A 24,430-nucleotide genomic window follows, 5' to 3' on the forward strand; every position below is an offset into this window, starting at 1 on the left:
TCTCTGTGCTGCAGAAGTTTTGTCGTGAGGACCGCCTGTGTTAAGAAGACTGGAATTGATATTTGCTGATCTCGCGTCAGTTAGGCTTCGTTTTCAGTTTTCGTTTCATTTGCTGTCGCAGCCTGGCTAGTGATGCGCTTTCTGTGGCGCACGGTTCAGCTTAAGATCTTCAGCATTTGAAACGCCACGATGAGACGCTTGTTATCCTTATCTGTGCATAAAAACAGGCTCTTGGTAACAACGTGTGTCCTTCTGGTGGCTGCAGCAGCCGGGCGGGCACCTGCTCTTCCACCCCACGTCTGTGGGGAAGGACGGGGAGCTCAGCCTGCAGGGGCGATCCCAAAGCACTTAGTCCTGCTTGCAGGGCCACACGTTTCGGTTAAGCGCAGATAAACGGGGCGGAGGCAGGCTTCAGTCTGTCGGCTGTTGTGGGGTTTGGGTCCCTTCTGCACCCCTCCTTTTGGCCTCCTTGTGTCTGTCTCATGCCACGGCTGCTGCTCCTCTTGACTCTGCCTGCCTTTCCTCTTGGTTCCTTACACTCATGAGCCCCCGGACGTGGAGGATGCAGATGCAGCAGGACGTATGTCCGCGTGGACATAAGTGATTGTGGGCTCCCGCAGTGTCAGTGCCCAGGTGCCGGCCACCTTAGGGTGCGCTGAGGAGCTGGAAGGGCGCCGGTGCCTTTGGGGACGGCTTGCTGAAGCCTCGGGAGGGCTCGGCTCCCAGCTGCCAGGAGAAGGGTCGAGGTGGGATCGGCTCAACTTGAACTCGCCGTTTAGCAAATGATTCGTTTTTGCTTAATGGGATGAGCTAGAAGAGAGAAGATCAGCCGCGTGGGAGTTCCTTTCGTCTGCGCTCCCATGGCCGAACCCTGAAACTGTGACTTGGGGACGTGAATTTCGCTTGCCTCCAGAATCAGATTCCCCCAAACGCATGTTTAGTTGGGATTTAGGTCTTAAGGAAGATTTGTACGTTGGCCCTTTCTTTCCTCCCCTTCGTGGGCAGGCGCCAATTGTCCCTTACGTAACTGCAGATTATCCCAGCACGTGGATGCGCTCGGATGCATATGGTCTCACAGTCGGTTCTTGGTGCTTTACGGAAAGAATTGAGTAACATCTTGTTCTGTAATGCAGTATTAAGAAACCGAGCATTTTTCTGTAATGGCGTACAAACAAGTAGTGATAACATCCTATTTAAAGCCTTCGGAGGAGGTAGGGCTGAGGAGGGGAGGCAGGGCTGAATCAGTTCTATTTTTTGTAGTCCTACACGCCATATCGCAGCATGGCTCGCAGCGGTCCGGGAAGGCGAGCGAGTTACAAAGGAGCTGCCGAGGTGCCCGGGCTGCTCGGGGAGCTGGTGATGGGGACAAGGGGGCCGTGGTGCCGGTGGAGCTGTTGCTGTCCCAGCTGCAGCCTGCGGGCTCTGCTGGCCGTGTCACCTCCGCCCCGCCGCTCGCCTCCCTGCCCTGTCCCGTGCCACGCTGGTGCTTTCTGCTGTGTGCCGGAGGCAGAAGCGAAGCGCGGTCAAAGGCCGGTCCCCGTGGAATGGAAGGCCTGGCAATGACGTGGCTGTGAGCAGGGCTGTTTCCCCGGGATCTCACGGTGACTTCTTTGTGAACTCTGCTCCAATTTTGTTTGACTTCAGCTACTCAAAAACCAAGTGTTCTGCACCAAATGCTTCATAACTTGCGATTATTTTACCCAACAGTTGAGCACTGAAATAATAACACAGGAGAGCGTTAGGAAGGGAACCTGTGAGCTGGTGCTGAGCTGAGCTGTCCGCCAGGTATCGCTGGAGCAGCCCCAGGTGGGGCTGGGGGCCGGTGTCGGCCCGCCCGGGGCTCGCGGGAGCCGCTTCCAGCCAGAAGCGGTGAGCACGAAGGCAGCTGCCTTCCTCCACTCCTGCCCAGGTCCGGGGCCGGTATCGGAGCAAATCTTCGTGGTGTTTTTCCCCGAAGGTGCAGTGCTGAAGGGCTGCGTGATGAATTGCAATGTGAGCACAGTCCTGTGTATAAACGGAGCGTGTGGTGACTGAGTTACCTGCTTGTGGGCTCACTGAATAGACTCTTAGCTGATTACTCTGTTAAACATTCATTCGTTAACCGAAAGAGCAGAATGGCTTCGGTGGCAGAGAGTATTTGGCTTTCTGAAGCTTCGCTTTGAAGCTGGAAATATTTTAAGGTCCACTTGTTTGCGCTCGGTTTGGGTCTGACAGCTCGTCCGTTACCGTATCAGCACCGCGGAGAAGTGTTAATCGCAGATAAAGCTTCCTAAAGCCCAACCGTCCCTCCGCTCCCCGCTGCTCGCGGGCACCGGGGGTGACTTGGAGCCACTCCGCGTCCTGCAGGCAGCGGTGGGAGCGCTGGGAGAAGCTGGGCCGCCCGGGGGAAGCGGGACGTCGATGGGGAGAGGGCGAGCTGCAGCCTCCAGCTCCTCGAGCCTCGGCCTCTCCGGGGCGGAGGGAGGGAGAAGCCTCCCCCGGCGAACTTCAGCCTGGGAGATTGCCACCATATTGCTGCCTTCAGATGCCTGCAGCTAAAAATACCCGTGCTGCCGTACAGCAGGCTCTGCGAGAGTCTGCTCGGCTTTCCTCGTTAAGGAGGAGAGCTGCATTACCGTGCGAAGTGCTTGGGGAATCGCGCATTTGCTGTGCCGCGTTGCCATTTTGCTTCTTCCAACCAAAAAAAAAAAAAATAATGTGGGAAGAGTTGTTCTGGCTGGAGTTCCCTTTCTGACAACAATAGCAGAAACGGGGTGGGGTGCCTTGAAAATTCGTAATGATGCGAAGTGCCGGAGGATCGGTCTCCCAAGCTACGCAGACGTCGCCACGTGATGCGTTTTTACTGTTTAGTCTTTTGCACGACCAGCAGCGTTCCTGCGACGGGCTGTTTAAATAGTTTTGACCGCTTCTGTCTCTTCTAAGCAAAACTGATTAAGCATGCTTTGTCTGCATCCCATCGCATTCGCTCTGCTGCATTCCCTCGTTCAGCCGCGTTCATTTGGTTGTAATTTAGCCCTTTTTCTCTGGCTGAGGAAGAATGAAAGCCTACCAGACGAACACCTATAAACAGTAGTTAGAGTTATTGCTACCTCTGCGCGCTATGATTCATCTCGGAGGCAGACAACTTGCAGCCTCGGTATCTCATTGCCGTTCAGACAAACTCGGATGTTGTGCTTCAGCTTCGCTGGCGTAGAGGCCTCGGCGGCGATGCTTGTTTGTGGGGAGGCTTCGTTTCCAGGTAAATCCCGCGAATATTTCACGCTAGCAGCAGCGCAGGGGCTAGTTTAGGCACGGCGCAGGTAGCTGTAGGTGAGTTTACCGCCTCGTGTTGAACGGCTCGGGAGCCGGTGCTCCGGCAGCGAGCTGTGACTTGAATCCCTCCTGCCCGTGCCAGCGGGAGGCTGCGCTGGGCGTTCGGGCTGTGGGACACGCTGCTGGCTTGGGGCGCAGCGCTCGCTCTTCTCCCCGTGCTCCTGGAGGAGGTGGGCCAGCTCCTGCCTCACGCTATTTAGGATTCGCGGTGTGCGTCGTCTCCTTCCCTGCCTGCCTTCACCTCGGCTCCCGATGCAGGAGCTGCCCTGCTGCGTGTGCTGGGACTCCGTCTGCCGCACCTGCCTGTGCTCCCGAGGCCGCGTCGGTGTGAGGCAGGGACACAGGGCATGGGCACGGGCACGCCGAGCAGCCTGCGAGGAAACTGCCTTTAAAACAGGGATGGCTCGAGAGGGACTCAGGCTTAAAATTAGAACCGCTCGTGATGCGCGGTTGTAGTTGTTTACCTTGAACCATAATTATCTTATTTCCTGCGTTAAAAACATCGCGTCAGCTCGCCGAAGCAAGATTTGATGACAAAGGAATTGTTTTTAGCCACCAGCAGAGCAAAGAACACTGCAAGCGTGTGTCCAAGTCTGATTTTATAACCTAAAGTGTAGCGCACTCAGGGCCCCGAATTGGCTCTGGACGCTGCGTGGGCTCATGGGTAGGCCGCTTGGCCGGGGATCAAGGGACTCCGGTCTAATCCCGGCTCTGTCCTTTTGTCCTCTGCGTGTTTTCCTTGCCACCCTCCGTGCGGCTTGTTTGCGCCGCGGCGCGCTCGCGGGGCGGGACGTGCCCTCCTTCCCCGGGCGCTCGGGGCGTGGTGTCACCGCGCGGCGGTGGGGGACGCGCGGGTCTCCTGCCGGGGTGAGCGTGCTGCTGGCCGCGCTGCGGGAGGTGCAGGGGCAGCGGTGCCCCGGGTGTGTGCCCGGCTGCCTTGCTTCGCTGCTCGGTGCCTGGGGTGACCCCTGGCCCTCTCGTGCCCCGCTTTCCGTAGCTGCCGCGGGGCTGGGGGCAGCGCGCGTGTTCCCCGCCGTAGCGCGGTGTGCAGCACGCTCGCTTCTCAGGAGGATGGGAGGCAGGAGGGGAGAAGTTCCTGTAGTGATGGAACTGCTGCCTAAACCTCCTAACAGAAGGAGGGAAAAATGGTGGAAGCTGTAGGTGCTCTCCATCTGGGGGATTTTAAGGGTTGGCTTTACCCTGACCATAACCCGCTCCCTGCTGCTCCTGGCGGGTTCCACGTGTGAACGCAGCAGGCGCTCCTGAAGCCTTCTCCCTGCCGTGGCGTGCGAGGTGATGGCTGGGTGCTTGCCGTGGCTGTAGGAACCAGAGGCTTGAGGACGTTTGAACGATCCCATTTTTCATGTTACTTTCTGGAAGGCTGTGGGGGTGGCCGCGGGAGGCCTCCTGGCTGGCCGCAAGCCGCTGGCCGGGGTGGGTGACCTCTCCTGGAGAAGCTGCCCCTGTTTTCTCCCTTTCAGCAACACTACGTGTGCGCTCTTGTAGGCGGAACGGTGACTTCCCCGACTCCTCCTCGGCTAATAAGCGTTTTTTAAGAAATGCAATGCCTGCATCCTTCTCACAAATCAGCTTTCAGAAAGGAAATAGCTTGGTTATTAATAGCAACCTGTATCCCATTTGCCACCGAGTCGCATGGTTACAAATACGCGACGCTAAAAGGTGACAAATGTGGCTTTTTTCTTTCCCGAGAATGCTCTGTTTTCTCTCAGCGTGTTAAAACTGAGCAGAGAGAAAGAGAAATTGCAGACTCGTGTTTTTGAGGAGAGTGGCAGTGCTCCTACCCTGGCAGCCTTCAACCCTTGTCCTTCGCGTAGGACTTCCAGTGGGAATTGGAGTGGAGTAGATCGGTAAGGGGCTCCTGGTAGAGCTCCAAGAAGGAGGAGAGGCGTGTGTTTGTCCTGCTTCAGACTCGTGTCCAAGAGGAATGAGAAGAGAATGCCCCTGAAGTGTGACAGCAGCGGTGATCTAACTTTAAATTGCTGGTTTAATTGCACAGAACGCGCTTGTCTTCATTGCATTGTTGAAAGCCAGCGTCGTGGAGCTTAACTAGGACAAGTCAAAGCTCCCCAGATGTTTTCGCTTGGCTTCGTTCGGTTCAGTTGAGCACGGTGAGGTGTTTGCGTGCGGCAGTACTCCTCTTCAGCTTCTCTTCATCTTTGAAATTCACCTTTGAGCGTCCCTTCTGATGGGGGTATCGGCGTGTTTATTCTGTCGTGCATCTCTTACGTTTCGGATGGCACAAGTTCCCCCGTCACGGGGGGCTATCGCTGTCCCCACGCGGCGGGTAGGGTTCCCGAGGGCCCTGACAGATGTAAGCTGGAGTCGCTGGCACGCGGACTTGTTTGCCAGATGAATCTGTTGCAATGCTTTTATAGGTACTTGTGGACAGGAGTTGAGTAATCTTCTGGCTGTTCTTTGGTACGAGCTGCATTTCTGCAGCTTTCTGCTACATGCTTTTTCCTAGTACTAGATTAATTCTTTAGTTTTCCCATAAACCTTTCTAATTTGTCAACATCTGGGAATCTTATTGCTCATGCTGTTGATTGTAGTAGTACTGTTTTTCCTTTTTTTTTCTTGTTTGCGTGCCCAAGAAGAGTGTTTGTTGGCTTTGCCTCCTGCCTTTTAGTTGAACTTGGTTTGTGCTGGTGTCTGCGTTGACCTGAAAGTCTCTTCCTGGGAAATGATTTTTACAGTGTTTGCTTTTCGGGTAGATTATGCCCTTCGTTTTACCTGCCCACATGTATGCAGCTGTGCTTAAGCTTTAAAAAAAAAAAAAAAAAACGCTATTTATACCAGCCTGGTGATTATCTGACTATAGAATAATTGGCTTGGAAACCTTACTACCTTTCAGATGGGGCTCAGCAAGTGTGTAGGACATGGAAGTTGCAATTTCTTCTGCTTGTTTTCATGCGAACTAAAAATAATCGCGGAACAGTTCTGCTTTGAAAAGGCCCGCTGTGGTGCACCCCGTGCCTCTCTCAAATGGCTTAGGAGCTAACAGCTTGCTGCATGCGGAAATAAACAGCTGGAAGCTCTGTAGGTTTCGCTGTAGAGTTCTGTCTGGGTAGCTGACCAGTTCGGGTTAGGTGAAAGCAGATGGGATGCGATAGTTCTGCGTGTTTTTTTCCCCAGAAGGACTTGCTCGCGAGCTTAGCGCGTGTGCTCGTTTTTCTGCTTGCTGGTAACAAGCGAAGGTCCTTCAAAGAATGCAGAGGCTTTCTGAGCACATTGCACTGCAGCAAGCTCAGGCCTTTAAAGTAAAGTAAAGAAATGAGCCCGGTTATACATCCTTTGGAAGAAATTCAACCAGGTTGCCAAGTTCGTATTGGGGCTCTAAAATAAAAAACGGTGAGGGTCTGGGGGGTTGTTGGGCAGCACTGGGGCTAATCAACTGGGGCGTCTGCAGCTTCGGAGGCTGCTGAGGCGCTGGCACCCAACCTCCTCCTTACCATCCCTGCAGGATGGCCGCTGGCTGTAAGCTGGAGCTGTTCCAAGGAGAGCAGCATTAAGGTTCCTCCGTGCACTTGCTCATGGCAGTGGATGATCTTTACGGTGCTTTTATGACTAGCAGAGTTTGTTTTTCGCTTGTGCAGACTAAATCACAGCATGGAAAGCGGCGTGTCCTCTAGCCCGGCGGAACGAGTCTTGTCTCTGCTTGCTGGTACAGAAGGGCAAGCTAGAGCCTTGAGCTTCGGCCCAAGGTTGGTTAAGGAAATTGCAGAAGCTGTGTTTTGACTTAATACTTTCCACTCATCAGAGAAGCCACAGAAGGGTGGTAAGGGTGAAGGAGGAGAGATGAGAGAACGAGCTTGTGTGTTTCCAGAGCTCTTAATTGCGTGCACAGAATTGAAAAACCTGGTCCAGTGGAAACTGTTCAGGCTTGCGCTGCTCTTCTGCCACATCACTCCAAGAAAAAAAACGAGCTGCTTACAGTTAACTTTTTTTTGAACTCTGCCAAATACCTTTCGGGCTGCTTTCACAGATCTTTCCAGGAGGAACTGGGGAGTAGTTACGTAATCTGAGGGGTTAGCAGTTCCCCAGTAGGGGTAGGGAATTTAGGTGTCTGACATTGGTCAGCTCGTTTCTTCTTAACAAAGCTGAAATGTCAGCTAACTCCAGAGTTTATTACTCTGCACGTGTGGTGGTTGCAAGGGTTAACACCAGTGAGGTGTTAGGGGAGTCTTTTGCTGATAATTAGGTTTTTTAGTTAAATGCAATTTAAACACAAAATTGAAACGCTTCTGCACTATCTTTTGACCTACTGAAATGAATTACAGAATTTTTATTTGAACCTCCCAAGCCTTATTTCTATAAAAGGGAACGCAGAAATGTACCATACACAAACGCCTTGTCACGTTCTCCGTATAAGCATGGTGCTCGCAGTATTTATAAAGCAGACCACAGTGGTGCTCAGTCCCTCTTCGGGGTCACCCCGGAATATTTGGTGCTGGAAGCTCGCTCAGGCGGTCGTACCAGCACGTAAATACTCGCAGTAGTGCAGTTTGATGACCTGGAGACACACAGGTCTTGAGGAATACCTGAAACACATTGAACCTGGTTCTTTGAGGTCCCAAATCCTGGGTTCTTTCCTCTCATTGCAGGTCTGTAAATAACTCGGTGCTTCCTGAATTTAGACTGGTGTCAAGCCTCAATTTCTTGTGGACAGCGTTGTCCCTATCAGACTTTCAATTAAAATGCTTAAAGGACAACTTGGTTCCACAGGCCGTAATTCAGGAACCACATCTTTCCCTTCATGCTTTTTTTTTTTGATGGGATAAATTGAGCCTTAGGCTCCTCAGCCCACGTGCAGGTAGCGTGTTTTGCTTTTGAGGACAATATCAAGTTATTTTGTATTTTTATCAAATGGCAAAGATGGCAGGGTTTTGAGAAATGCAGATTTAGCGTGCTTATCTGCAGGGCAAAATAGAGGAACTTCGAGACCAAGAACACATTGTCTGCTTAGTTTCTGAAAGTAAAACGCAATTTGGTTGCTTAATGCTGGAGCTCTTCCCGTTTTGTCACACTTGAGCATACTGAAGGGTGTTTTCTTTTTTTTCTGAAAAACAAAAGCGCTGGTGGAATGCTCTCTGCTTTGCTTTTCCACTTGAGTAATCGCTGCTGCGTGAGCATCGCTGGGTGCCTGCCGAAAGGCTCGCTGCCGCGCGGGTTGCGGTGGAAGGCAATGTGCGTGGCGCGCAGCCCCGGGAGGCTTCGGGAGCCTACCGGCAGGCACAGTCGGTCCCCGTGAGCGCGGTGGGGTGCTCAGCGTGCCTCGGGATCTGCGAGCCGCTGACAGGGCATGGGCGGTTGGGCTGAGGGCACAGTATTTGTCTCTGATTCCTGCCAGTTCCTTGGGATCGGCTCCTTCCCTGTGCTGAGCGCCGCCGAGGGGCTGGCAGCGCCCTGGCCGTGCTTTGCCGGGCCTGGAGGTCCGCGGGAGCAGCGGGACCCTCAGGGTGAGCTTTGGACAGGGCAGGATGGCCACAAGAGTCTCCTTCCTTGGCATGTGGTGCTCCATCCAGAGCTCGCTTCTTGGGCTTATCTTGCCGTAACCAGGCAGGAGCACGGCCCCGTTGCAGGAGGTAACTGCAGATGTTTCGGGGAGCCTTGTAGGGTCTTGGTGCTGCCTGCTCGCAGATCCCCGTTTCTCAGGTTGCCGAGTCGTAGGGTGCTTTTATAATTTCTGAAAGCGAGTCCTTCTCATCCCTAGCAGTGAGGAGGATGGGTGTTTGCAGGCGGGGTGCTGCGTAGGGCTGGGCCTGGCCGAGTTGCTCTTTGCCTGCCTGTGGAGTGCACGTTTCTGGACTGGTCGCAGCCCTTGGGATGCTGAGTTGTTGGACGTGCTCCTCCTCGTGCTCTCCAGCTAAGGTACCGGCGCTTATCTCAAAGCACAGCCGCATCGGTGTCTTGTGTATTCCCCAGTGTATCTTCTCAGTGAAGCCCTCGGAGAGATCCCTCATTGAAATTCTGTCTTTTCCTTAAATTATGTTGCGGGAGGCGGCTGAGAGCTGTGGAGCAGGGCTCTCCTAGTCTCTGGGGATTTCTTCATTCACAAGTTGGCATAAGCCAGGATCCAAACCTAATACTGATATCCTGCCACGCTGCCTAGTTCTGGATCACCACTGAGTGTGAATTAATGCAGGTCTGCTTTCAGATCAAAATGCACCTCTTTGCTTCAAAGAAGCGCTAATATGGAAGAACAGGCTTGCTCGTTTGCCGGGTCAGCCTCGTTCCTCTGAGAGGAGGCTTCAGCATGCGGCTTTCTTTACTCCTGCAGCATGGAGATTGCAAGTAGGACCTTTCTGCGTCGTTGATCACATTTAGAAATAAGCGGGTTTATAAACCTATGAAAAGTGATTAAAATTGAACAGTGATCCCTTGAAGTGACTGCATCAGTATGGAGGCCTTCGTTCCTCCTTGTGGCCACTGGCCCGTGAAGCTGCCCCCTGCCCGGTGGCCGTGCCTGGTCAGCATTCGTGGCCCTGCTGGCGCTGCTCGGAGGCCAGCAGCTCCGCATACTACAAGTGTTTGGTTCCTTTAGGTTCACATCCTGTGATTTATACGGGGCTTGTCAGCTTCAAACACTGACTTCTCTTCTGTAAAGGTACAAGATAACCTTTTATTAAAGAAGTCTGAATTACTCATTCCCGGTTTTTTCGATGACTGCCAGCAGAAGTTGTGCCGCACGCTGCGGGTGAAGTTTACTGATCTGCCTGGGAGCGCAGCAGTGATCGATAACTAATCACGGGGAAACCGCTGAGGACAGCGCGGGCGGTGTTAAAGAGCAGGAGCTGGGGGGAGGCCCCACCACCCTGAGTTTCTAATGGCCCCGGCTCTCACCCAGTTGCCAAATTACCGCGTGCTAACCTGAGAGCATCACAGAGCCATGAAAGACTCGGCTGGTTTTGAGCTGGAATCAGGTCTCCTGGCGCACTCAACCGCTTGGTGCTTGTGCCGCCATTTCAGCAGGGAGGGAGATGTAATGTTGGGCGTGTTGCGTGGCTTTAGCGCGCACCCGAGTGGCCTGGCTGCATGGCGAGCTCGCAGGAGTGAGAGCAGGTGCCCTAGTGTGTTGTTTGGGGGATACATCTTCGTCAGTCCAAGGCTGAGACAATTGGATGGGCAAATCGTTAATTGTGATTTAGGCTTTCAGAAGTGCAGGTTGGTTAGAAATGGAAATGTTGGATACTGCACAGCCGTTGTGCACGAGGACCAAACGCGTGTGATCGGTCGGGTCTTGCCCGTGATCTATCTGCACGTGGGGCACCGTCTGCTGGAGTGTCTGCAGCACTCCGTGGCATGTAGCTTGAAGCCTCGGACAACTTCATAAAAAAAAAAAAATAAAGTACACTTAATTGCAGAAGTTACTTGGCTTGGATGTGGTCACTAGCTCCATGTTACAATACCTAATATGTGTTCTGTGGGAGTTATGTGATGAACAAAATCACTGTAGGCTAGGCAGCAGGTGTAAGTAGCTCTTCAAAACTGCACTGGTGTGCCGTGGGATAGGATTCCTTTGGCCTTGCACGATGCTTTTGTTCACGATCAGTCGTTACCCACCAGCAAACACCACTGCTGATTTTCCAGATAACGCAGTTGGAGGTTGAGCTTCATTTTTCCCCTTTGGTTTATCTTCTATACCTGTTCCAGTGGATAGCTCTGACTAGAGTCGTGACTTGTATTACGGACAAGAGTACAGGAGGAGTACGGTAATCGTGCTGGAGGAGGTGCTGGGCCAGCGCTGTTGTTGCGCAAAGAAAGCAAAGCCGGAGATCCCTTCGGTGCCCCACGAGTGGCTTTCCTGGGGAAAAGCGTGAGGGAGCTGCGTCTTCCTTCATCTCCAGGGCTTTCCTGGCAGAAAAGCATCAAAGATTGTCGTTTGTGTCCTTGTGGCTTGTCTGAAACAGTTTACCTGCTGCAGGATTTCCTTTCTTTGAGTGTTCCTTGGTACAGGGAGAGTGTTCCCCAGGACGGGGAGGTGGGTGGGCTGCCCGGACTGGGGCCCTCTGCCCTTCACAAGGGGCAGTGGGAACAGGAGCGGAGGAGTAAAAGCGGTGCTTTGCTTTGCTTTTTTTTATTGAAAAGAGCACACTTTGTACTTTGTAGTACCCAATTTGTAACTCTATATTATGTCTTACATAAAATTGCTTGTTGGAAGTTCTCCTTTTTAGAAGAAAAGGTAATTTGGAAAAACTCAGTGTTTTCCGCTGCTGGCTGGAGCAGCAGCTCAGTCGCGTGTCCGTCGGCGTGGCGCGGAGACCTGGCGATCCGACGGGATGGGACGGGGGATTTCGGCAGAGGGCGGTCTGTGCAGTTGGTGCCGAAGCACCTGGAAGATCCAGAGCCCGAGCTTCGGGCTCCACTTGTCCGAGGCGGACCCTAGCAGTTGTAGCCTGTAGCGTGTCGTTGGCTCCCTGCCTTCTCCAAGTTCCTTCTTGAGCTACTGCTCTGTGGAAGCGTAGCAGGAGCTCTGACAGCACTGTTACGCACCCAGCGCGCTCTGAAGCTCCGAGTTTTTCCCTCAGAGCGTGCTGGCTGCAGCTGGCAGTAAGAGCCTGGTATGTGCCGGCCGTGGTTCGAGGCGGGCAGCAGAAGTTGGGGACGAGGCGTGCTTCGCACGGGGCTTTGCCCAAGCCCTCCCGTCCCCCTGCCGCAAACCCTCAATGCCCGCAGCGGGCATTTCCCGCTGGGAAAACATCCTCCGGGGGGCAGCGAGCAAGAGCAGTTTAAAAAAGCTGAAGGAAAAGGTTAGGCTTGTAACAGATTAACTGCTCCTCGGAGTCAGGATCCAAAGGTATGCTCCGAGAGGCGGCTGCAGCCCGCGGAAGCCGCCCGGGAGGTGAATCAGCGGCAGCGCACGCAGCGCTCCGCGGGCAGGTCCTGCTGGTCTGGAGGCTCCCGGCACCCCCACGGCACGGGGACCGGCCCTGCCTGGCCCCAGGAGGCCTGCTCAGTCCCACGGGCTGCTGCGGAAACCTCGAGAGCAGGGAGCTGTCGTGTGCGATCCGAAGGGTGGCTGCAGCTGCAGGACGGGGCTGGCGCTCTCGGCGGCTTTCCATGGTTGTTTTCCTTCTGTTGGTGCAGACTTGTTGTCAGAAAGATTATTTCTGGATTAGACGAGGGATTTGTATTTAGCAGCCTTTGGGTACTCAAATGTAGTGTGATTGTTTTTGAACGAAATTAAATTGCGTTTTTTAATTTTTTAATGAAATAATTCCTGTGTTTTTCAGATTGCACAGCGTTTTTGGGACACACCTCTGTTGGATTTTAATATATGTCCTGCTAGCAACAGCTTTCAACTATGGAATCGGTAAATATTTACCTTGCTTCTGTCCAACTCTTCTCTTTTATTACCTAACGAGTGCTTCTGTCCATGCTGATGTTTTTTTTAAATTTTCTGTAATTTCTGTGTTTTCTGTAATGTGAAGCAAAATATTGCAGCTTCCATGGAGTAACTTAGATGTTCTGTTAACCAGGATTATTTTATGAAGTGCTCTTAGTTGTAAGATGCCCTTTCATTTCCATGGCATTTCAAACGTAGCACGTTTCCCTGGAGTGCAGCGAAAGCAGAAGCTCCTCTCACGCAGGGGCGAGCCCAGCGCTGGGCTGTGGGGGCTCGGCAGTGCTGGGGCTGCTCAGTGTGGATGTCCTCCTGCTTGTGGTCTATCAGATCCCCTTCCTTTCTCTTGTGGTCAAAATGTGTTTCAAAAAAAGCTGTTAGAAATGCCAGTTTAACGATGTTAGTCTCCTCACGATTAGTATAATCGAATCAGGTGGTGTGTCTGTTTCATTTCGGGCAGGGAAACCTCCAGATGTGCTGAGGCTACGCTTTTCGGTCAAGGTTAGGTCCCGCTTTTTGGTGGCATTAGGAGATGTAGAAAGAATAGGTTATCCCCGAGCGGAATTCAGGGAAAAATCGTGGGTTTGGCCTGAGTGTTGTGAGAGGGTGAGGGCTTGGTGCTGTCCTCTGAGCTGGTGGGAAGCGCTAGTTGTGGACGTCGCTTTGGTGGCGCGGGGCTGGGTCCTGCTCTCCCTCAGCTCAGCGCTGCGCCCTGTGTTGTGGCTGTGCGGCTCCCTGGAAGGTTGTCCTGTGCGTGTCCGAAGTGTGGTGGATGGAGAAGGCTCTCAGCTTCTGCCCTGGCGCTTTGGGTGCTCGTGTGACCCCTCGGTGCGTGCCGTGATGGGGCTGCCGGTGGTGCGGTTGTCTGTAGGACGCTACAGGCTGGTGCAGGCATACAGGTCTGCTGTATCAGGTGGCCTTGCAAGCTCGTAGGCTTCTTTTGTCCTGGGTTTCGAGGAAAGAACACTATTTAGTTTGTCTATAATAATTCTGAGGTATTCAGATGGAGACAAGACATTATTTTAGCATCCCTTGGTGAATATTAGCAGTGGTAGAAGTGTTTCACGGGGAAACAAAACAGACGAGGCACCGTGACTGTCCCCTGCTGCCGCGCAGTAATTAAAGTGCCTCGGGTGTGGGACCCTGTGCTGCAGCGTGCACTCACTCTTTAATGAGTGCTCTGCAGTTCCCTGGAAAACGGAGCTGAATCCGGCATGGACTGTGGAGCAGGTGGTTTACTACCCATTGTATTTCAGAGTTTGGTACAAAGAGCTTTTGGTCTGAGTTTCGGTCTAAGTGGTGGTTTGGTTATGGAGTGCAAACCATACTTTTTATACAGGATGGTGTTAATTATTGTAACTTTCATTTAAATTTGCTAAATGTGGACAAAACGACTCGCCCCGACAGATGAGAGCACTGGGGTGGGCTGCGCCTCTCGGGCCTTCTGTCGGCATCATTATACCTGCTTCTTGGCCACCAGCAGCTTTCAGTTCTTACTGGGAGCCTGGAGTCCTGCGCTGTGTCCGTGGTGGCTGCCCTCGAGACGAGTGTGCCACACGAGCTTTGCTCCACCTTCAGCCCCTGCTCGCTGCGTGGTTTGTGCTTTGTTTGCATAAAACCCTGCTCTGTTGCTTGTGGGTCCTGCTGAAACCGCGGCTGGAGAAGCCCGGTGGAGGAAGGCTGGAGATGTGTCGCGACGTGCTGTCGCGCTGCGCAGAATGGGATCGTTGTTCGAGGTCGGGTGTTTCTCCCACTTCTGGAACAAAGCCTGATGCTGCTGCGCGGGTTCCTGAGCCCTGAGAGATCACAGATGAGTGACCTTTTACAACAAAACAATCTTTTATTTGCTGCTCTGCAAAGGCAGGCGATTGCATTGCCTAGAGTGTGTGTTGGTTGGGGTCTCGCTGCACTGTTCTTGGCCTGAGCCGCTGGGACGCGGGACACGGTGGGGTTCTCCAGTGTGGGCTGGCGTGCTGAGCTCTGAGACGGTGACCTGCTGCTGCTGCCTCCTGAGGAGAGCTTGTGCCGTGCGCTTGGCTTCTGTCCCCGAGGCTGCCGGGGGGGACACCTGTGGATGGAAATGCAGGGGGCACAAAAGCGGACTTGGTGAGGTTGGGATTTGCTTTTACCCTGCTTAAAGCACCACGTGCCCCAGCGCGTGCTGCGAGGGGCGTTGGGTGGGCTCCCTGCTGGTGGAGGCTGGGGAGCCCAGTCTTTGGGACTTAGTCCCCGGGAGGTGGCCTGTATCCACCCCTCTGCTCCCGTGGCTGTTGTGATGATGTGCTCTTAACCAGATCGCCAAGGTATTCTGCACAGATATTCAGAGGTTTATGGGGATTGCTTGGGGCAGCTGGGGGAGCAAAAATAGTGTGCTGCGTCTGGGGAGGGGCAGAGGGCCTCTTCCACCGCAGGAAGTGTGATGAAAGTCCGAGATTTCTCCATCGTGGTGGACGGCTCCTTATTGCAAAACGGAGGAGTTGCTGCAAACCCTGTACCTTCGGTTCTCTAAACGACGCTCGCTTTCCTCAGCGTCCTGTGGTGATAAAGCAGAGGGCCCGTCTAGATGGAGGAAGGGAGCTGGGTTGGGTGCCTGAGGTGCCGGCGTCACAGAGCCGAAATATCGGAGCCCCAACAATAAGGCAGAGCGCTTCCTGCTGAACCGTTCTGCTTGAAGCAAGCGAGGGTCCCCACGTCAGCTTCTCGCTGCTTGCTTACAGCAAGGACCCGCTGCGTTACACCAGGTGAACTCGGGGGCTCGGTCCCCGCGTAGGAGCTGGCAGCTGGAGCCGTTCGTGCTCTCCGAACACCTTCACTGGGGCAGCAGAGGGTCAAGGCTTCCGCAGAGCAGCAGAGAGATCGCAGGGGCTTCTGGTGGCGGTTTTGGCGCTGGCATTTTACGGAGTTCATAATGAACACGTAGGTGTACGATTAAAAGAATGAATAAGGTAGTGCTGCTAAACAGAATTGCTTTTCAGAGCTGGAGCCTTGCCTTGTTCTGACCTCCCGAGAAGGATACAATTGTAGAGCCGAGGCCGGTAGTGGAAAAGCAATTACAGTACATGCTTCCAGAATTGAATTGTCCTCTGAAAGTCAGATGCTACAATAATGGCAGCGTTGTTTAGATGGAATGTGACTTTATTTAACTGTTTCAAAACATAAATAAAAAACTAAACTTGATGATAAACAGTTCCCAGTGTTGGGGGGCCCAAGAGCTCCCCTACATTGATGTCCCTGCCTGGGGTGGGTGGGCTTCAGTAGGCCCCGGCCCTTCTTGCACCCCGTAATGGCCAGCGCTGCGATGAGATATGCGCACGAGTCGAATTCAAGCTCGGTGTTTGAAGTCCTATCTTCGCCATAAGCTGAGGTGGCTTTCTTGTGAGCCGAGGTTTCTTCGTGGGTCACAGGGACGTGAGCTTCTGGACACACAGCGCTGCTGCGGCCTGCAGAAACGAGCTTTAAAATCCTTCCCCGCCCCAATGAAAAAGCTGGATTTTCAGATGTGATCTCAGCATAAGCATTTGATTTGAGTGTTTGAATTGCTGCTGTTACAGTCCCCTGTATTTTATCAGGATTTGTTAAATTGCGAATGTTACTCACATGCCATTTTTGGCAGCTGCCACCTACACGCCCTCAATTTGAGCGCACCTTTTAGGAGCAGTGTAGGTAGGGAGGCTCCTCTCTCACATGTCAGATGTTGGTGAGCGGAGCACTCACATTAATTCCCTCTCAGGAACCTTTCCACTGCTAATAAGCTCGCCTGGCACACGCGCGTAGCAGAGCATCTTTAACGAACAGGTTTGAACCGAGCAGGAGCGTCTGTGAGAAATGCGGCGTTCGACTTGTTCTTCGGGTGCAGTTCAGGTCTGTGCGCGCTGTGACACAGAAGGAGGTTCTAGCAAGAACAACCCACAACCAAATACAACGCTTCTTTCTTCCTCATGTTCTGTTTTGAGCTGGACAAAGCCTTTGCTGTAAATACCGAAAGAGAATGAAAATGACTTTTTTTGACTCTACTTGGTTTTGAGTAATTTTATTTTCATGAAGGGGCTGTGCTCTGACCACGAAAATCCTCGCTTAAAAAATAGATATGCTTTTAGGTTAGGATTTAGTAGCTTTATCAGCTGATGTGCCCTACCCTCAGGAATCACAGCTGTGTTGAGGAGCACGTTCATTACAGCAGGCTTCTAACGGAGAGGGCGCACAAGTCGTTACCTCCAGAAATGAGGCCGCTTCTTCCACGCGGGGAAGTTCCTGCGAGGTGCACGGGCACGGTGACGCATCGGTGGTAGGATTTTGGGGAGGTTCTCAGCACGCAAAGCTGCCGGTCCCCACTTGCATCGTTGTGCTACGAGCAGTGTTCCTGTGGGAGACCTTTCCAAAAGCAGGAGCGCTCCGAGGAGCCTCACGCGTTGAGGACTCGCTGCAGAAGCGAGGTGCGGCGCTTGGAGCGGCTGCTGCGTTCGCTGCTGTCTCTGCTTCTTGCCTGGCGTAGCCCCAGCGCGCGGTCTGGAGCGAAGTTGTGGTCGGTGCCCTGCGAGGTGACGCTCTGGGCGTGAGCTGCCGGGCTTTGGAGTGGAATAGCAGGATTGCACCAAGCACGGCTGGAGTCGCTTGTTTGCAGGAGATATCCATCACGCTGTGATTAAGCGCAGATGATGCGTTTGGCAGCAAGAGGTGCGCAATCTGTTCCTCCCCTAAGGAGCCTGCAGACCAAGGGCCTGCTGATAAGACCGGGCTCCCTCTTCTATTTCTTGAATGAATAATGGCTCGGGGCGTTTGCCTTCCCTCATCTTTCGCTCTTTGAAATAATAGTTCAGTTGTTTCCCGGGTGGTTTTCCCATTCGAACTCCTCCGTTCTGTGAATTCTTGGCGTTCTGGGTTATGTGTTGGTGTCGTGTGCGTGCCGAGGGACTCGGGCACGTTGAGCGGGGCGGCCGTGCACCTGATGGGCTGGTGGTCCTTGTGCCGTGGTGGGGACTGGTGGGAGCATCGTGTGTGAGAGGCTTCGGCTGGGGGCAGGGGGGTAACAGGCAGGTGCAGCCCCTCCGCCCCTGCCTGCTCGTAAAAGGGGGGGATTGCTGTTGTTGTAAGCAACGTCATTATTTCTGTTCCATAGTTAAATTCTTGATGAAGCTCCAGTTTTAGAAGAATGGGACAACAGGGGCTGAAACCTGCAGGCTCAGCCTAATTCATTGCCAGCTTAATTAGATGCTTGAGAACTCAGGTATTCCGACAGCTTTTCCAGCTCCGCGTGTTATCCCTGTGTTTTAGCAGCATGGACCTCCCCAGCAGAAACTCAAGAACAGCTTCACTGAGATCATCTGGCAAGTTAAGGCTTTTCAGTCGCTTTGATCTTGGGCTGAGCCTGGCCGGGCTGGTGTCTTCCCGGTGTGAAGGTGGCCGGGAGCAGGGAGAGGGGGACAGCAGGCGTCTCGCTGGGGACCCTCCCGTCCTTGGACGTGGCTTTGTCTGGGTGGGCAGGCGCCCGATCCTGGGGGCCTCGTGGGGCAGCAGCCACAGAAACCAGCGGCAGTGTGGGCACAAGTGAAGCCGGGTGGGTTCAGGAGCCTCGCGGCACCGGCTGGAGCTCTCCGCTCACCCCAGAGCGGGCGTCTCGGCTGGAGCGGCTTCAAGTCTGGAATTTACAGCAGACTTTGGAAGCTCACCTTTGGGGGCGGGAGCCTGCGAAATTGTCAGTACTATTGCCTGTAGCCATCTGTTCCTGCCGCTAAGTCGCTGCAAAAATCACTCATGTTCTTTGTGTTTCGGAGGAGCCGGGGTGTAAATCCTCTCCCTTGTTTGTCCCTTGCGACGAGGGAGCACGGAAAAACGACGTCTCCAGTGCTGGAAAGGCAAAACTGCCTTCTTTAATCTCTCGTCTAAATTTATTTGGAATTTAAATTCAAATGGCTCCCGATATTTGAGGTTACTTCAGAGCACAATAGCTATTTCGGATTAAGTCGATGCGTGGGTCTCCCTTATCAAACAGGAATGTTCTCGTGCAACTTCACCTTTCTGGGTTAACCGCTCCTGAGAGCGAGGAGACGGTAGGCATGCCTACGACTTATTTTAGGAAATTGCCACTGCAAATGAATGTTGTTTGCCTTCGCAGGGAAAACCGGTGATGGCTTTTCGTTTTGTTCACTTACTTTTTTTGTCAAAGTGAATTAATAACCCACGTGGGCTGGGTTTGTAGCTCTGGTGTGTGGTGGCTGCTGGTGGCAATGAGGGTCGTGGGGACAGCGGCGTGCCGGGGCCGCTGCCATCGTGGAGGACGGGGACAGGGGAAACGGCTTCTGTGGTGGGACGGACGTGCTGCAGCCCGTCTGCAGCTGGGGTTTCGCTTCCAGGGTGAAGTTGCGGAGTCAGAACAGGCTGACATCAAATAGACACACGACAGTATTTGGGACGTGAAGTCTTACTCGCTGGGGTTGTCTTCGGTGCTGTCCCACAGCCGGCGGGTGACACCGTGCTTAGTCCCGGAGGACTTTGCAGCCCGAGGACAGGTACCCGAGGACAGGTTTTCCCCTCTTCCTTGCTGCATCCCTGGCATTCAGCGCGCTCCTTTTGGTGCCTGCCCAAACAGCAGGGCCTCTGCCTGACGGCTCTGGCCAGCGGCCGTGCAGTTCCCCAGCCCTGCACCCTCTGCCTGCTCAGCAGCTGTCTCGTCTGGTCTGCAGGAGCAGGAACTGCCTTTGGAGCTTCAGCCCGATGCCTGCGCGTGGGCTCTCACCGTACGCCGATGCACGGTGACGTGTACCCACGGCGTTCTGGCAGTAGCACGTGAGCAGCGCTCGGCCAGAACAGCAGCAGCTCCAGCGCTCGGCCGAGTGCTGACGCCAGGCTGCCGGGGGGAAAAGCTTGGGGCCTCCTCCTCCTCGGAGGTAAATGTGGTGGGATGAGTTCCTTCGTTTCGGTCGTCCGTACCCATTATGTGTCTTCTCAGGGTTTGGCGGTGTCAGGGTGCGAAGGTCGGTGTTGAAGGGCTCTGGTTACTCTCTGTAGGTCCCAGCCTTGCTGCTGGAGTCCTGTAAGAGCTGTACTTCCTTTCTGTGTCACCTAGTCAGAAGAAAATTATTTTGTTGTCTTCAGTAGTTTCTACCTCATTCTTGTAGTCTTGCCAATATCCTGTATTTGTTTTTTACAGGAAGCCTCTCAACTTTTTCTTAATTGGAGTTAAGTGCCGTGATAGAAATGCACATTTTGGTTGGAGATAATGTAGGAAATAAATGCTCACAGAAATTTATTTTAAGTTAGTGGAAAAACATTCAGTGGAGAGCTTTGCTTTGGAGCTTGGAGCTGTGAGATTTTTCGTGAAGGCTTCCTTTGCTGTTGGGCAACTGTAAAGGAAGCAACCCTGCTGCTCCTGAGTTAGCTTGAGCGAGCAACCTCAGAGGCTGATAGTAAGCCAGTTGGTGATATATTGTAGATGGTATTAATTAGCAGCGTGACACAGATTTAATGCTGTACGAGAGTTATGAGGAACCAGAGAACCAAATGACAACAGGTAGTAAATAATTGGACAAAATAAAATCACGAAAACAAGTATATTACGAAAAAATCCTGCGTCTTTTTCCTGTCAGCAGCTAGAACTGCACCTGGCCCTAGCAGCTGGCCAGTCCTGATATTTTTTTTTTTCCTCCAGTTTTTCATGGTGCTTTTAAACTGCCTAAAGGGAAATCTCTGTCTAAGGGAGCTGGTACCAGGGAGGCAGCGGCTGCTCCGCGCTCTGCATGCAGCGCGGTTCCGCGCGGCGCGATTCCCTTTCTCCTCCAGCTTCTTGGGTTCCCAGTGCTTTGACGTGAGGAGAACCTGGACGTGAATGCTGCTTATTTTGCTTATGCTGGGAAAAGAAAACAGCGGCGTACCCTTTGGTCTGGTTAAAGGTTCGGTAACTGTCCTCCTGCCCTTGACCTCGTGATCTCGCTGAAGGTAGGAAAGCTTTACAACACGGCACCAGCTGCACACGGGCGGCTCCGTGCGCGCACGCGGCTTTAAACGTCTGCTTCAAGGGCATCTGTGCTGGGAGCCGAAGCGTGGATTGCTGCAGCGAAATATCTGTTACTGGGGCTTATTCCCGTGGTCTGGAAGGAATGTGGGACGGGGACCAAGAGAGGTTTGCATCCGAGCCCCGCGTGGCACTGTGTGTCTGCCGGGGTGAGAGGAATGCGGGCTGACACCTCCCCTCCCACAGCAGTCCCCGGAGCTGTTTAATCTATTTTTCATACTTGCGAAACCGCACCGAGCTTTGAGACACTCCTGCGTGAGCTTAGGCTGCGATGAGCAAGAGGATTAATTAGATCTTCGGGACAGATAACTAGAGCAATGGGTTGTGCATAATAGCAGCCTGGAATTCCAGTGACGTGTTTGCGAAGAGCTGTGCAACGTGCGTGCCTTGGCTGCAGCACCGGCGTTTCCCAACCTTGCGTGCCCAAATGCCCCTGGGCACTGGGGCAAAATTTAGTAAGCAAATCATGTGAACAGAAAGCTCGGCTTGCTGGGTTTGCGCACGCCGAAATAGCCGTCAGGGCCGCGCTCAGCCGCCCGTCTGGTCGCCTGCTTGCTGGCGGCTTCCACGTGCCGGGCCAGCAGCCTGCAGTTTGGGTACCGCCGAGGTGCTGCTGCAGATCTGCTTGGCGTTCGCCGGTGCTAAGCTAAGAAATATCCAGCCTCAACGCGGACTGCGAGGAGAGGGAGCTCTTTGCTGTCACACAACCTGCCTGCTCCCAGCGGGGCCGCAGAAGTTCTGGCTCCTTGCAGAGGGCCGCGGCGCTGGCGCCGCGCTTGCCACGAGGAGACGGCGGCTTGAGGCTCGCGTCGTGGCAGGGAATGCCCTGTTCAGTGAATATTCCCTTAAAACAACAATAAAACCCACACAGGTGTGTTCTTCCCCATGCAGAGCTTTCCCTTGTCCGCAGAAATAGTTCCTGCGTCCATGTTTAATTTACAGTAGCTCAGAGGAATGAGGAAAACACTGGGCTATTTTTGCGTAGTCCTTGTTAAATGTCTTTGGATCAACTCTCGGATAAAAACGAGGAGGACAGAGTGTACTGGGCAAAGAAGTAATAATGTATTTTTTGTTAAAACCATAAGTGCTCGTGGCTTTAGCATTTGAAGGTGAAAACTGGAGAAGTCTGTCAGACACCCTCGAGTGATTGTAGTTGCCGTATGCATATTCCAGTTCCTTTTCTGCCATGGTTTGTCGCAGCTTTGCCGCTTGATACAAACGTTTTTATTTTAAAAATCTGCATTTCTGATGATGACGATGAAGAGCTGTGCTCTGGAGCTTGGGAGGAAGCCTGGGTGTTGGTCAGGCCATGGTCCTGTGCAGGCTGTAATTAAAAGGTGTTGAAAGAGGGCTCAAAGTTGGATTTTTTTTCCTGTCGAAAATCTTGGGGATCTTGGGGATCCCAGGGGAAGGGACTCGATTCTGCTGGGTGAATGGGAATTTAGGCTTCACCTCCCTGCATTGGCCTAGTTATGAAGCCCTTGCCTATAAACATCTACTAAAGTGGCTGAGAGTCCAGAAATTAATTAGAATTGCAGAGCAGCGTATGCTTTTCTGCAGAGCCACCTTGAATTTAGACATTAAAGGATGGTGATAAATCAGATAAACTGGGTAGAATATATATTCGACTGTGCTATAAACCTTCTTTATTACTCAGGAATTAATTGATGACTTTTGACTTTTTTTCCTCCTACTCAGCCATACTTTCACAAGGTATAATTAAAAAAAAAAAAAGCTATAGTTTTACTTTTTGTTAAACTCTGCTGTTGTTGAACTATGTGTGGTTTGGACTTAAGCCCTCCAGAATGTTGGCAGGAGTTCCTGTCTGGAAAGAAACGGTAATTCTTTCGGGGTTGAAAAATGGGGAAGGAAAGATCCATGTGCATGGAGATGATTTAAAGCAGAAGAAGTCAATAGACATGTTGATAGATCTATACACACACACACACCAAAGTTTAATATAGAAAGTTCCTAATTTTTATTCTTGCTGGTTTTCCTTATTTTTAGTTTATTGTAGAAAATCCTATGTTTAAACTTCTCATGTGAAGCTCTCTGCAATAGCTAAAATTGCAGCAATTGCAACCACCAAAACGTAAATGTTGTATTTGAATTCAGCTGCAAGGACAGGAAAGTGAACTTAACACCGGCTGCTCTGCTTTTTGCCCGAAAGCCTGAGTGCGGACCAGGTTACCGTGCCTTCCCTCCGCCTGCTCGTGCCCTCGCAGGGCTCGGAGCCGAAGGCGCCGGTCCGCGTACGTTGCTGCGAGGGCCGGGCTGAAATTTGGAGACCATACCAGCACGGTACGTCTGAGCTCTGAGCTGCTGCACCTCTGGTCCTGGCTACTGATGGTGTTGGTGTCCCGTAAGGGGATGTGAGCAGCCGGCCACTTGCGGCCTGTGAAATAACATAAGGGCGAAACACCGTGCAGCAGCACCGGGGGCTCGGTGGCACTGCTCTGCGGGGCTGTGCTGGCGCTTCTGCTTTTGTTTCCGCAGCAGGCGTGTTTATGGAAATAGATGTGTGCGTACACAGGCTGAAAAGGGAAATGTCTGCTGCTTTCGGCCAGGAGAATTGTCTTTGATCTTCTTCCTGGGCACGTTAAGACTTTGCTAACAGCGGCCTTACAGCTCTTGTGCCGGGCAGATCGCTGCCTCACCGGTGCTGGAGATGAGCGTGCATTCATCATCCCTTCAGGCTGGGCTCCCCCTCTACGGGGCCGTACCCAGCCCTGGCCCTGGCTCCATCCCAGGGCTGTCAGGGCATCCTTTGGGGCTGCCACGGCCCCGTCCCCTGAGCTCCTCCGCGTTGTGTGTCCTCTGCACGCCCTGGCAGCTCGCTCTGTTAATGCGAGGCTCCCGGGGAGGGATGGTCACGTCCACATCTGCCGGGCATTCCCCGACAGAAATACAGACAGCAGCTTTCTCAGCTACTCATCTCAAAAGAATTACGTTCTTGTGGGAATCTGTGCACACGCAGGACTAAGCTCCTAGCCTAGCAGTGCTGACTTTGTGCTGTTTATTTTCGTTCCCCGGGCAGACCAGCTTTGTTCCCCTGCACGGGTGACCGGGGGAAGGCGGTGTCCCCGCACGTGCGGTGCCTGCGGCCGCGCTCTGCTCGCAGCGGGGCTGGGGGCCTGCAGTGGGTCCACAGGAGAAGCAGCTTCACGGGGGCTGCTTTTTCATCATTTTCAGTCCTGCACCGTGGGGGCTTGCCCCCTTTGAAGAAAGCAGATGTGAAACCGCTGGGGAGTGTGAGATGAGGGGGTGTGTGCCCTTCAAAAGGGGGAAAAGTCGGGACCTGCTTTCTCTGCAAGGACTGGAGGCCAGTAGCTCTGGGCTAGAACCATTTCAACAACCTCTCGGGCAGGGCAGAGATGCAGATGTCGCCGTGGTTGGGGTTTAGTCGCCCCCTTTACACCTTCGTGACTTCAGACAGCTGATGGGGCAACGCAGCATTGAAGTGCTTGAACAAGGAATGTGTCTGGAAGTGGCCAGTGGTCATTCTGGCAGATCCTCGAGACCAAAGCTGCTATTGTTTTTCTCTTCCTTAAACAACAGTCGAGCTCATGCTGTGGCTTTTTTCTTTTCAATTGCAGTATAATGTTAGCTTTTATATATCCCGCGGGCCCACACCCGGGCGTGTGGTGGGCCAGCACACAGATGCATTGTTCGGGGTCCGGCATTCCAGGGAGATCAAATGCTCCGTGCCCTGCATCAGCTGCACATCTGAAACTGCTAAATCCTCCGGT

At 53.1% G+C, this 24,430-nt stretch overlaps 1 protein-coding gene across 1 annotated transcript in view; it reads left to right on the forward strand.

Moving 5' to 3' along the window:
* ANKRD11 (ankyrin repeat domain 11) overlaps positions 1 to 24,430 on the forward strand; it is a 117,126-nt gene that overhangs the window by 1,630 nt on the left and 91,066 nt on the right. The window contains 2 exon segments of the mRNA XM_040571406.1: positions 1,530 to 1,533; positions 12,564 to 12,643. The gene's annotated coding sequence lies outside the window, so the exon portion shown is untranslated.

This window comes from Cygnus olor, chromosome 12, assembly GCF_009769625.2.
Source record: "Cygnus olor isolate bCygOlo1 chromosome 12, bCygOlo1.pri.v2, whole genome shotgun sequence".
In the NCBI taxonomy this organism is placed as follows: Eukaryota; Metazoa; Chordata; class Aves; order Anseriformes; family Anatidae; genus Cygnus; species Cygnus olor.